This window comes from Coenobita brevimanus, chromosome 66 (genome assembly GCF_032717465.1).
Source record: "Coenobita brevimanus isolate Jiangsu-jjx chromosome 66, ASM3271746v2, whole genome shotgun sequence".
NCBI lineage: Eukaryota > Metazoa > Arthropoda > Malacostraca > Decapoda > Coenobitidae > Coenobita > Coenobita brevimanus.
Window position 1 is genome coordinate 19687758 of NC_137019.1, and position 14494 is coordinate 19702251.

Genomic DNA, 14494 nt, shown 5'->3' on the forward strand with positions numbered 1-14494 from the left:
TTGTTTACACTCCGCCTGGCTCAAACGCCTAATTCCCATATTTAACCACACTCCACCTTCCTCCCACCCTCCCTTTCTCTCCCTCTCCACACACACACACACACACACACACACACATCTATGCTTCATCAACATCATACACACACAACCATACTGCACCTTCCTCACACACCTAAAATGCACACACAATCTAAACCTCACAATCCACAAAAACCTCATCCACACTTCACTTTCCTCGCTCATCCACACTCACCCTTCCACACAAGTCCATCATCATCTTCAATCATCTTCAAATCACTTCCCTTACCCTCAAAGACTGAAAATGAAATACGGGAATGCGATGCTGTATGTATTTTTGGACATATCAATAACAGACGCCCGCCATTTCTCATCTGCCCCAACCCCATCCAGGCCTTCACTCAACCACATGCATTCATTTACCTCTCTTTCTCAACCATATTCACCCACCCCGACCAAGAGCAACACCAAGCATCCAGGCCCTCATTTACTTATCCACGCTCTCAAACATTCATCTACTCCCTCATCCACCCATCCATTACTTGACCAAACCATCCACTCTCACCCACCCATTCACTCCCTCACCCACCCATTTACACCCTCACCCAACCCACCTACCATTCCCTCATCCATGAACTCCCTCACCCATCCAAGCACTCCCTAACACACCCATGCACTCCCTCACCCATCCATGCACTCCCTCACCCACCCATGCACTCCCTCACCCACCCATGCACTCCCTCACCCATCCAAGCACTCCCTAACACACCCATGCACTCCCTCACCTACCCATGCATTCCCTCACCCATCCAAGCACTCCCTCACCCACCCATGCACTCCCTCACCCACCCATGCACTCCCTCACCCAGGCGACCTCGGGAGGGGAGAGAAATTGAGCCGGTTGTGGAAAAAATGACTGACGTAAAAGGAATTCCAGGAGAAAACACAGAAGGGGGGAAAGCAGGAAGGAAAGCCAGAGAGGAATAAAAATGACTTCACGAAAAGATGGCGAGAGAGAAATGTGAGGTGTGAAGTGACTAGATATGCACACAGCGGATAGGAAAATGGAGGGAAGGTGAAGTGAGGCGAGGAGGGAAGGAAGAAAAAGGAATATTAGCAAAAAGAGACATGAACGGGAGAAAGAAAACACACACACACACACACACACACACACACACACACACACACACCAGATGGGAGACGACTGGAAAATGGAAAGGTGTGTGTGTGTGTGTGTGTGTGTGTGTGTGTGTGTGTGTGTGTGTGTGTGTGTGTGTGTGTGTGTGTGTGTGTGTGTGTGTGTGTGTGTGTGTGTGTGTGTGTGTGTGTGCGTGCGCGCGCGCAAGAGGAAAATAAAGTTGAGAAGAATAACAAACAACATGGGGTGAGGGAAGATGAAAAGAGGAAATTACCAAAAGGTGACCGGGGAGAGACAGAGAGAGAGAGAGAGAGTTGTATTAACATCCTCAGGCTCTACTATATACTCAAATATATACTCAAATAACATCGTCTTACGTAATACTGAATAAAATACCAGAGTTGTAACGACGATGAGAGGGGATTCAAGGCGAGGGAAGGAAGATATTAAAGAGACGGCAATGGAGGCATAATAAAAAAAATATGACAAAAAATGAAATAAAAGAGGAAATATTACAAAGATAAAACAGGGAGGAAAGAATAGTGTAAAATGGAAGAGAGAGAGACAGAAGAGAAGAAATAAACAGAGATAAGAACAAGTGAGAAAAAGTAAATCGCAAGAAAAGAGGGAATAAGGGATAGAGAGAAGGAAAAGCAGAAAATTGCAAGGGAAAATACTGTATAGGAAAAGCAATTAGGAAATGGGAAGCAAGGAGGATGTTAGAGAGGAGAGAAAGGAGGGAAGGAAAGCAAAGAATGGAGGGAAGAGGGAAGGGCCGAGGAAGAGAAGTTATATATGGGAGAAGGGAAGTGAATATAAAGGAGGATGAGAAAGGAAGAAACGAGGGAAGAAGCCAGTGAGGAGGGGAAGAGCAAGAAGGGAGGGAGGGAAGGAGTAAGAAAGTGAGGAGGGAAGGAGCAGGAAAGGAAGGAAGGATCGAAGGAGGGAATGAGGAAGTGTGGAGAGAAGGAACAAGAAAGGAGGGAAGGAGTAAGAATGGAGGGAAGGAACAAGAAAGGAAGGAAGGAAAAAGAGAGGAGAGAAGGAGTAAGGTTATTTGGGCAGGAAGGAAAGGAGTATGATAGGAGGGAAGGAACAAGAAAGGGGGGAAGGAATAAGAAAAGGGGGAAGGAACAAGAAAGGGGGGAAGGAGTAAGAAAAGGGGGAAGGAGGAAGAATGGAGGGAAGGAGCAAGAAACGAGGGAAGGAGCAAGAAACGAGGGAAGGAGCAAGAGCAGAGGGAAGGAGCAAGGGTGGAGGGAAGGAGAAAGAAAGGAGGGAAGGAGCAAAAGCGGAGGGAAGGAGCAAGAGTGGAGAGAAAGAGAAAGAAAGGAAGGAAGGAGCAAGAGAGGAGGGAAAGAGCAAGAGCGGAGAGAAGGAGAAAGAAAGGAGGGAAGGAGCAAGAGAGGAGGGAAGGAGTATGAAAGGAGGGAAGGAGTAAGAAAGGAGGGAAGGACCAAAGGAGGGAATTTTACAAGAAAAGAAGGACTGAGGCAGCAGAAAAGTGAGGGGGGGGAATGAGAAAGAAAAGGGATGAGGTAAAGAAGTGAGTGAGGGAGGGAGAGAAGGAAGGAGGGAAGGAGGTAAAAAAGGCGAGGGAGCAAGAAACGAAAGCAAGAAATGATGGCATGAGGTGAGGGAGTAAGGGAGAAGGCACCGAGAAGGAAAAGAATGGGGTAAAAGAAATAAGAAAGAGAGACAGGGGAAGCAAGATGGAAGGCAATGTGATAAAGATGTAAAAATGTGAAGGTGAGGTAGAAAGAGGAAAGCAAGAAGGAGAGAATGTGGTGAAGGAAGGAAGGAGTGAGGGAGGGAGGGAAGCAAGACGAGAGAATGAAGTAAAGACGTGAGAGAGAGAGAGAGAGACAGAGAGAGAGGTAAAGAAGTGAGGAAATGAGAGACGGGGAAACAAGAAAAGACAGAATGGGGTAAAGAAGTGAAAAAGTGAAGAGAGGGAGAGGGATGCCAGAGGGGAGAGAATGAGATGAAGGAGTGAGTGAGAATGGGAAGCAAGAAGGGAAGGAATGAGGTAAAGGAGTGAGGGAAAGAGGGAAGCAAGAAGGGAGAGAATGAGGTAAAGGAGCGAGGGAGCGAGTGAGAGAGGGAAGCAAGTAAACTGGAGAGAGTAAACTGTCAGGAAGTACAAGGCCTGCTGTTTGACCAACCCACATACGGCCCTGTGTTGGTTTAGCTGCCGGAGATAGCGGATGGCCAGGATACGTGGGGAGGAGGGGGAGGAGGTGGGGTGTTTGAGGAGGAGGGGGGAGGAGGGGGTGGGGTGTTTGGGGAGGAGGGGGTGGGGTGTTTGGGGAGGAGGGGGAGGGGTGTTTGGGGAGGACGGCGGGGAAGGAGCTGGGTGTTTCGGGAAGAGGGGGAGAGGGGGCAGGGTGTTTGAGGAGGAGGGGGGAAGGGGCAGGGTGTTTGGGGAGGAGGGGGGAAGGGGCAGGGTGTTTGGGGAGGACCGGGAGAGGGGCAGGGTGTTTGGGGAGGACCGGGAGAGGGGCAGGGTGTTTGGGGAGGACGGGGGAGGGGGCAGGGTGTTGGGGGAGGGGGCAGGGTGTTTGGGGAGCAGGGGGGAAGGGGCAGGGTGTTTGGGGAGGAGGGGGGAAGGGGCAGGGTGTTTGGGGAGGAGGGGGGAAGGGGCAGGGTGTTTGGGGAGGAGGGGGAAGGGGCAGGGTGTTTGGGGAGCAGGGGGGAAGGGGCAGGGTGTTTGGGGAGCAAGGGGGAAGGGGCAGGGTGTTTGGTGAGCAGGGGGGAAAGGGCAGGGGGTTTGGGGAGGACGGGGGAGGGGTCAGGGTGTTTGGGGAGGACGGGGGAGGGGGCAGGGTGTTTGGGGAGCAAAGGGGAAGCGGCAGGATGTTTGGGGAGGAGGGGGGAAGGGGCAGGGTGTTTGGGGAGGACGGGGGGAAGGGGCAGGGTGTTTGGGAAGGAAGGGGGAAGGGGCAGGGTGTTTGGGGAGGACGGGGGAAGGGGCAGGGTGTTTGGGGAGGACGGGGGAAGGGGCAGGGTGTTTGGGGAGAAGGGGGGGAGGGGTGTTTGGGGAAGAGGGGTAGTAGGAGGTTGTTCCGATGATGATGATGATGATGAGGAGGAGGAGGAGGAGGTTTAGGGAGGAAGAGTAGGAGGAGGAGGAGGTTTAGGGAGGAAAGGGAGGAGGAGGAGGAGGTTTAGGGAGGAAGGGTAGGAGGAGGAGGAGGAGGTTTAGGGAGGAAGGGTAGGAGGAGGAGGAGGAGGTTTAGGGAGGAAGGGTAGGAGGAGGAGGAGGAGGTTTAGGGAGGAAGGGTAGGAGGAGGAGGAGAAGGTTTAGGGAGGAAGAGTAGGAGGAGGTTTAGGGAGGAAGAGTAGGAGGAGGAGGAGGTTTAGGGAGGAAAGGGAGGAGGAGGAGGAGGTTTAGGGAGGAAGGGTAGGAGGAGGAGGAGGTTTTGGAAGGAGGGGGAGGGGGAGGAGGAGGAGGTTTAGGGAGGAGGGGAAGTAGGAGGTTATTCGAGGAAGGAGAGGGGACAGTTATTTGGGGAGGAGGCGGTGAGGGGAGGTTGTTTGGGGAGGAGGGAGGACGGAGAGGTTGTTTGGGATGAAGGGAATGTGAAGAGGGTGTTTGTGGGAGGAAGGAAGAGAGGGGAGGTTGTTTGGGGAGGAGGAGGGAGAGGGAGGTTGGTTGAAATAAAGGAGGAGGGAGAGGGATGGTTGTCTGGGGAGGAAGGGGAAGGGGGGACGGTTATTTGGGGAGGAAGGGGAGAGGGGAGATTGTTTGGGAGGAGGGGTGAGAGGAATTTGCTTGGGGAACAGGAGGGGAGATTACCTGAGGAGGTAGAGAGGTTATTTGGGGAGGTTATCTGAAAAGGAGGGGAGGCTACATGTGGAGGGGAACAAGGCTGTGTGTGAAAGGGAAAGGAATAAATTGGGGAGGGGGAGGTTATTTGGGAAGGCAGAAAGCTAAGTGGGGAGGAAGGCAGAGGTTATTTGGGGAGGAAGGGAAGGGGAAGTAATTAGGGGAGGAGGGAGTTGATGAAGGTAACATGGGGATGTGGGAGGGAATGGGACGTCATCTGGGGAGAAGGGGGAGGGGACGTTATCTGGGGAGAGGGGTGTTACTTGGGGAGGGAAGAGATATTTGGGGAGGAGTTACACGGGGAGGATGGAGGATTACTTGGGAAAGGGGAGGTTGCAGAGACGGGTTACCTAGGGAGAGAAAGGGAAAGTCATTGAGGTAAGAATGGGGAGGAAGTCTTTGAGGGCTGGAGGCGGAAGAGGGTACGAAAGAAAGAGAGAAGGAGGTGGAAGAGAGGAGAAGGAGGAAGAGAGAAGGAGGGGAAGGCGAGGAGGAGAAGTGGGAAAAGAGGAGGATGAAGAGGTTAAGAAGGGTGGATGGAAAGAGGTACCGGGAACGAAGGAAGGTAGAAGAAAGATAAGAGAGGAAATGAAAGGTCGATGGAAGAGGCGAGAAAAATGAAGGAAGAGACAGAGGTGAAAGAAGGTGGATGGACGAAGCAGGGAAAGTGAAGGAGGGTGCATGGGATAGTGAGGTGAAGGAGGAAGGAGGAAAGAAGCAGGGAAAGTGAAGGAAGGGGCAACGGGATGGAGAGGTGAGAGAGGATTGATGGAAAAAAGAAGCATGGGAAATACTGGCGGCAACTAGTGAAGGGGTAATGAAGGATGGATGGAAAGAAACAGGGGAAATGAAGGAAGAAGGAAACAGGGCGCTGGAGAGGTAATGGAGCGTGGATGAAAGAAACAGAAAAATGAAGAAAGGAGGCGGTGGAGAGGTAATGAAGGATGGGTAGAAAAAATTCGAGAAATGATGGAAGGTGGCAGAGGACAGCTGAAGTGGAGGAAAGGCAGCTGAAGTGGAGGAAAGGCAGCTGAAGTGGAGGAAAGGCAGCTGAAGTGGAGGAATGGCAGTTGAAGTGGTGGAAAGGTAGGTGAAGTGGAGGAAGGGCAGAAGTGGAAGAAAGGTAGCAGAAGTGGAGGAAAGGCAGCTGAAGTGGAGGAAAGGTAGCTGAAGTGGAGGAAAGGCAGCTGAAGTGGAGGAAAGGAGGGAGAGCGAGATGGGGGGTAATTAGAAGGATGATGGTAGGGCAAGGGATAAGGGAGGCAGGGAGGGATTAGTGCTGATTGGGGCCAGGGAGAAGGAGGGATAAGGACGGAGAGATAGAGGGATAAGGACGGAGAGAGGGATAAGGAAGGAGAGATAGAGGGATAAGGACGTAAAGAGAGAGGGATAAGGAGGGAGAAGGAGGGATAAGGACGGAGAGATAGAGGGATAAGGAAGGAGAGATGGAGAGATAAGGACGGAGAGATGAAGTGATAAGGACGGAGAGAGGGATAAGGAAGGTGACAAGGAGGGATAAGGACGGAGAAGGAGAGATATGGACGGAGAAGGAGAGATAAGGACGGAGAAGGAGAGATAAGGACGGAGAGATGGAGTGATAAGGACGGAGAGAGGGATAAGGAAGGTAAGAAGGAGGGATATGGACATAAAGAGGGATAAGGAAGGAGAGCAGCAGAGAGAGAGAGAGAGATAGAGGGATAAGGAAGGAGAAAAGGAGGGAGGGAGAGAGTGGGATAAGGAAGAAGGAAACATAAGGACAGAGAGAGAGGGATAAGGAAGGAGAGACAGTGGAATAAGGACAGAAGGAGAGAGGGATAAGGAAGGGGAGGAAGGATAAGGACGGAGAGAGAGAGGGATAAGGAAAGAGAGAAGGAGGGATAAGGACGAAGAGAGAGAAAGAGAGAGAGAGAGATAAAGACGAAGAGAGAGTGGGACAAGGACAAAGAGAGAATGGGAAAGCGACGCAGGGAGGGAGGGATAATGACGGAGGGAGGGAGGCAGGGATAGTGAAGGAGGGAGAGAAGGATAAAGACGAAGGGAGGGAGAGAAGAGGACGGAGAGAGAAAGGAATAAGGACGAAGGGAAGGAGGTATGAGGGTTGAGGGAGGGATTAGGTTGGAGGGAAAGGTAATGACGAAGGTAAGAATTTGACGTAGCTACCCATTCATCTAATTTCTCAAGTTACTTTTCGTCTTGTTTTTTTCACTCCCTCTTATATCTTCCTTATATTTCATCTCTTATCTTTTGTGTGATTATTTTTTCTTGTGATTTTAACTTTCCACTTTCCCTGTCTCTTTACTCAGCTGTTTTCCAAGGCATTTATCAACTTTCTATTTTTTTCCGTTCCCCGTTCTTTCCACTTATATAACCCTCTTCATGCCTACTACCTACTTATCACTTCAATTTGAACATGGCTCTCTTCTCTCTTTATCATCTTCTGTACATTCCGCTTCCTCCCATTTTTCCTCCCTCAATTCTCTTCCATAATCTTCCTTCTTCCTTTACTTCCCTTCTTCTTCGTTCTCTCTCAGTCCATGCTTCGTCCATTCCTTTCATATTCTCTCTCTCTCTCTCTCTCTCTCTCTCTCTCTCTCTCACACACACACACACACACACACACACACACACACACACATACACACACATACACACACATACACACACACACACACACACACACACACACACACTTTTACTCACATTCAGATATTTACAGCGCACGATTATAGTAGCAATACGCTCAGATGGACCGTGATCGATAACCAATTAATGAAGCAAATAAAATTGTAATAACTGGGAAAAACTAACACTGGATGAATGTTACCAGTGGAGTGTCACAAGGTTGAAATTAAAGTCAATAAATAATATTAATTACGAAGGCCTGTGTTGTAAATACTTAAACTTGCTGATCATACAAAAACTGGTAACAGATAAGCTACATCCTTCCAAAGACATGATTCAGTGGGAGCTGGATGACCTGTGCAATTAGGTTCAAACAGGACATGGAATTTAACACTAGGAAATGTAAGGAGCTCAATACTGCCAGCAAAAATGAAAAAGCAAGTACTGTAATGAGAAAAAAAAAAAATTGGAAATGTAAACCAAGTAAAAGATATGGACACACTACTGACAAATTACTTCCATCATACACTGCATAAACACACCACCTAAAAAATATATTGGATTCACGAGAGAAGCATTGACTTACACATGATTAAGCAACATCGTCAGTCCATATTCCCTGGTACGCCATAACACAGAATATATATGGTACACTTTGTTCTCCCCTCAAGATGTGATTACACGAAAGCGCTCGAGACACACACACACACACACACACACACACACACACACACACACACACACACACACACACACACACACACACAAACACACACACACACACACACACACACCAAATTGCATTCAGTTTTAATCACCCTTAAAAAAAAAAAAGAAGATGAAGGCAGGCCAGAGTATAGCAAAGGGTGACAAATATGACTCCTAGGCCGAGAAGCAAACCAGATGAGGAATGTTAGCGGTTGATAAACTGAACCTGTCACTTAACCTCAGCACTGAGTAAGCGGGAACCTAATCAAGGCTTGGGAAACTTTCAATGGACGTAACATGTGGACTGATGAATAATACATCGATTTAGTTTATTTCTCCAGTCCAAATCACGAAGGATACAACGGCAGGGTAATATCTTAATGCAATAATGTACACCTGATATTACATTATTGCAGACTATATTTCCCACCTTTCCTATGAAATTCCATGACAGCTTTCTATATTGCATGGTGGTCCTGCTCACTTTTTTATACCAGTTTCGGCTAAAGGTAATGGTGGGTGGGGGAGAGTCTTCTTGCTTTCCTATCCTCATCTCTGCTCTCACCATCCTTCTCTTCATTCACCCTTCTCCTCTTTCCCATTATCAGTCCTTTCATTTTCTTCCACCCTCCCTCCATTTTGCTTTCCTCCCTCTCCCTCCGACTTTCCTTCCTCCCTCTCGCCCTCATTCCCCTTGCTACTCCTCCTCCCTCTCCATCTCTCCATTCACTACCACAGTCACTCCTTTCACTTTCTCCTACCCTCCCTTCTAATTTACCTACCCCCTCTCCCTCCACTTTCCTCCCCCCCCATCCCTTCTCTCCCTCCCTCTCCACTTTCCCCCCTCCAATTCCATCCCTTCTCTCCTTCTCCCTCCACTTTCTTACCACCCTCCCACCCCTGCTCTCCCTCTCTCTCCACCTTCCCCCCTCCCATTCCACCCCTTCTCTACCTCTCTCTGCACCTTCCCCCCCTCCCATTCCACCCCTTCTCTCCCTCTATCTTCATCTTCCTCCCTCCCATTCAATCCCTTCTCTCCCTCTCTCTCCTCCTTCCTCCCTCCCATCCCATCCGGTCTCTCCTTCCTCCTCAACTTTCATCCTTCCCCTCCCAACCCTTTTCCCTTTCCTTCTCTACCTTCCTCTTTCTCCTTCCACCCTTTCTCTCCTTTTCCCTTCACCTTCTTCCTCCCCCTTCCCACGCCTTCTCTCCTTCCCCCTCCACTTTCCTTCCCGCCTACGTCTTCGCTCCCTCTTCCTCCACATTTCTCCCTCCCTCTCACTCCTTCTTCCTCCACTTTCCTCCCACCCCTTCTCACATTCATCTAACTTCATCTCTCCCATCCCACCGCTTTTCTCCCTCCCCTTCCACTATTCCTCTCGTTTTCCCTCCACCTTCTTCCTTCTCGTCCCACCCCTTCTCCCCTTCCCCCTCCACCTTTCTCTCTCCCCTCCCTCCCCCTCCACCTTCCTCCCACCCCTTTTCTACCTCCCCATCCGCTTTCCCGCACCCCTTCTCTCCCTCCCCATCCGCTTTCCTCCCACCCCTCCTCCCCCTCCCCATCCGCTTTCCTCGTACTCCTTCTCTCCTTCCCCATCCGCTTTCCTCCCACCCCTTCTCTCCCTCCCCCTCCACTTTCTTCCCACTCCTTATCCCCCTCCTCCTCCCCTCCCTGCACTTGCCTCCTCCCCTCTTGACCGGCCTCCGCTCTAATGATGTTTGCTCTCAGTGCCTCCCTTCCTGCCCGCCTACCCATCCCACCCTCCTCTTTTTATATCGCACAAGCTTTTCCTTCTGATATTACAGCTCACTTCTCTCTAGATCTTACCTACTCCTTCCCTTCTCGCGTCTTGTAGTCTCTCTCTCTCTCTCTCTCTCTCTCTCTCTCTCTCTCTCACACACGTCATACGCACTCCTCCTCTTCTCTCCTCTTTCTCTCGTCGTTTTCCCTCTATTACTTTTCACTATACTGTATCTTCAAACCTCCTCCATTTCTCTCCATTTTTGTCTCTCCTCCCTCCTTCACCTCCTCCTCCCACCACATCCCACTCCTCCACATCACACATACTCTTCCCTCTTTTTACGTGCCAGTTCCGCCTTCTTTCCCCTATTAATATCTTTTTCCTTTCTCCCTTTCCTTGTCCCCTGCTGCTCTTCCCCCCCCCTCCCTCCCTCCCTTCCTCTCTCTCTCTCTCTCTCTCTCTCTCTCTCTCTCTCTCTCTCTCTCTCTCCATTTGTCTTGTTTCTTTAATTTCACACTCCCGTTGTTCTGAGAAATCAGTCATTCCTTTTCCTCCTCCCTCCACTTTAAAAGGCTAAGAAGAGAGAGAGAGAGAGAGAGAGAGAGAGAGAGAGAAAGCAAGGAGGCAGAAGGACTTGGATCCAGTCTAGTGTTGCATAAGAGGGTCATTGTGGTACCAGACGCAGCGACGCCTTCCCCTACTCAACCATTACCACCACCACCACCACCACCACCACTACTACCACTACCACCATTATCCACCACCACCACTGCCACTATCACCACCACTAACACCATTAACCACCACCACTACTACCACCATAACCAGTACCACTATTGCAATCACCACCACCACCACCATCATCACCTCTCCATCCACCACCACAACCACCACCATCTTCCTCCAATACCTCTACCAAAACCCTTCATTCCACCACCTCTCCTACAGTCTTATCCATCCACTACTGTATATGACCTCCACTATCTCTGCCTCTACTACTGTAACTCTACTAATCTCAGCACCGTTATCACTACTACCACTATCGCTATAACTATTCATTACTTTTACCTCTACCATTATCGTTCCTAACTCTATTATTGCCATCTCTTCCGGCATGACCATCCCTTCAACAACTACCACAACAGTTTCCACCACAACCACCACTGTAACTACAAAGACACGCACAGCAAGTCAAAGAAAAAAGCACACAAACACACAGACTCTCCACGCAAAGTTAAACAAAAATCACGCACAACTCTCCTCCCTAAATCAAACATCTCACAAGCATGCAACTCTCCACGCTAAGTAAACAAATGATCACAAGCACGCAACTCTCCTCCCTAAGTTAAACAAATCGCCAACACACACGTCTGAAGGGTAATGATGTGGAGAGTGAGGGTGGGAGGGGCGGATCAGTTCATTAACCTGGTGGCACCTTGGTCTGGCCAGGTGGGTGCCGTATAAGGAACTGCCAATTATAAAGCTTTCTCCTCAGTGCCTCACCCAAGCACACATCCCTCCATGCTCTCTCTCTCTCTCTCTCTCTCTCTCACACACACACACACACACACACACACACACACACACACACATTCTCTCTCTCTCTCTCTCTCTCCTCATATATAAACCTATCCGACCATTTATCCACGGTGATGGCGGCATTAAGTCTCCATGGGTCGTATTCTCGTTGGCTTAGATGGTTCCCTAGCACCTCTTCTCCGGCGAATTATTTTGCATACTACACCCTATTATTCTCTTACAAGCACCTCTTCCTTCGCGATTTATTTTGCATACTACACTATATTATTCTCTTACAAGCACCTCCTCCTTAGCGATTTATTTTGCATACTATACCACATTATTCTCTTACAAGCACCTCTTTCACTGCGATTTATTTTTGCATACCACACCATGCTATTCTCTTACAAGCACCTCTTTCACAGAGATTTATTTTGTATACTAGATCATAATATTCTCTTACAAGCACCTCTTCCGTAGAGAATTATTCTGCATACTGCACCTTTTATTTCTCCTTTTATAACACAGGCACAGACCAGATAAATAAGAGAGAGATTACTGAACACGGCATATGGAGAAATAAGTTAGACTCTTTTTACTCTAATTTGACCAAAGCCCTCCATCTCTCCATCTTGAATCTTCAGTTTTTACAATACATTAACAACAGACTATTGTGCTAGTCACGAAGAAGTATTTAGGGAAAGGATGTAGAGCCGCAGTGTTATGTTTTCCTGCCACTGAGCATCGTGAAACAGACTGGAAAAGGTCAATAATTTGGGTCAAGGTAAAAGGAATATTGTCGGAAAGAGGTGCAAGAAAGCCTCCTAAGTGATACAGGGAGATTCGCTGCACATCCTCCTTAGCGAATTATTTTTTTTCATCTTACGCCTCGATCTTCTCTTGTCTGTTACGGATACATACTATACTGATATTAAAAAGATATAAAGAGCAAAAAGGGGAATGTTGGGGTGTAGTATACAGAATAAATTGCTAAGGAATAAGTGTTAGGAAAATTCAAAGCCACTTACACCCTAAATCACAACTTATCACCACTCCCGCCACTCCCAACCACTCGCCACCTCTCATATGCTCCTCCATATATGAATTACATGGCCGGTATATGAAGAACATTTATACGCGGAATCTCGCCAAAAGAGAGGGAAAATTTAGAGTTGGCAGCATAATACTGTAGTCATCATTATCCTCCCTTGTGATGCATGTTAATTATTCCACAACGGTAGGTAAAGCAGGTAGGATCCTGTGTGTGTGTGTGTGTGTGTGTGTGTGTGTGTGTGTGTGTGTGTGTGTGTGTAAATGTATGTATGTATGTTTGTATGTAGGTATATACGTATGTATGTATGTATGTATATGTATGTATATATGTATGTGATGTATGTGTGTGTGTGTGTTCATTTTCATATTTTTAACAGGAGAACAAGCACACAGTTCCAACCATCGAATTAAAGAAAAATAATAATAATAATAATGGCAAGAGTGACTGACAATACCGGAGACCATGCACGGAAAAACTCACTTCACTACACTTTTTAAATTATATCCTCATCATCTCGTCCTGTATAACTCAAAATTAATGGCAAGATCAAAGTAGTGTACTGTGGTGCTCAAAATATATTAAACTAGCACAACCTATCATCTGAAAAATACAGGTTTGTCTGTCAATAGCACACCACTATAAACTCAGCTGGGGATAGCCTGTGTGTTGCAGGGGACAGCCTACTGTGATGTGGCCCTGGGTGTAGGAAACAAATACAGTACATGATGGAGGGTACGATAACGTCCCCGCAACACGCAAGAAATCGCCCGGCAGTGTCAGACGAGCGTTACATATGGACCACCTTGTTCATCATGCCATCTCTACTTTCAGTCGAAGAGATGGTTGGGGCACGATGTGAAGTGAAATGGACCACAGAATTTTACGAGTCTTCCAAATTCAGGCTCCACCTTACACGCATATTCAACAGCAGCTCTCTCTCTCTCTCTCTCTCTCTCTCTCTCTCTCTCTCTCTCTATATATATATATATATATATATATATATATATATATATGTTACAGGCACACTGCGAAATCAGTCATTTCGTGAAATGCCTAGTCAGTTCGTGAAATCATTATAAACTGGGATGGGTTAATTTAGGTTAAGTTAATTTGGGCAGCGGTTTTGCTAGGCTCGGATAATCTAAAGTAAGTTTAGGTTCGGTTAGGCAAGGATAGGTCAGGTTAGGTGTTAGATGAACGCTAAGTTCTGTTAAGCGTTCATGTAAATTAACCTGTCCTTGCCTAACCGAACCTAAACTTAATCTAGATTATCGCAGCCTAGCAAACCGTTGCCCAAATTAACTTACCTAAATTAACCCCAGTTTATACTGATTTCACGAACTGATAGGCATTTCACGAAATGACTGATATCACAGTGTTCCTGTAACATGTAGCCTTCACATCATATATATATATATATATATATATATATATATATATATATATATATATATATATGTATACTGTACACACACACACACACACATATATATATATATATATATATATATATATATATATATATACTGTACACACACACACACACACACACATATATATATATATATATATATATATATATATATATATATATATATATATATATATATATTATTATTATTATTATTATTATTACACACTGGTGTAACTGGGCACAGGTCACATGTCTGCTCTAGGAACATGTATTTTTGCTCTTGTTGCCACTCGACGGGCTATCAAACAGGAAAAGCGAATACGTAAAACTTGGGTGAAAAGTTTTAAAAGCCGTACTGTAATGGGGTCAGCGTGAGAGTCTGGGCCGGGTTGCTAGGTGGCAGGGCGAGGTATGGCTGGGTGGGATGGTGACGTCACAAACCACAACCACA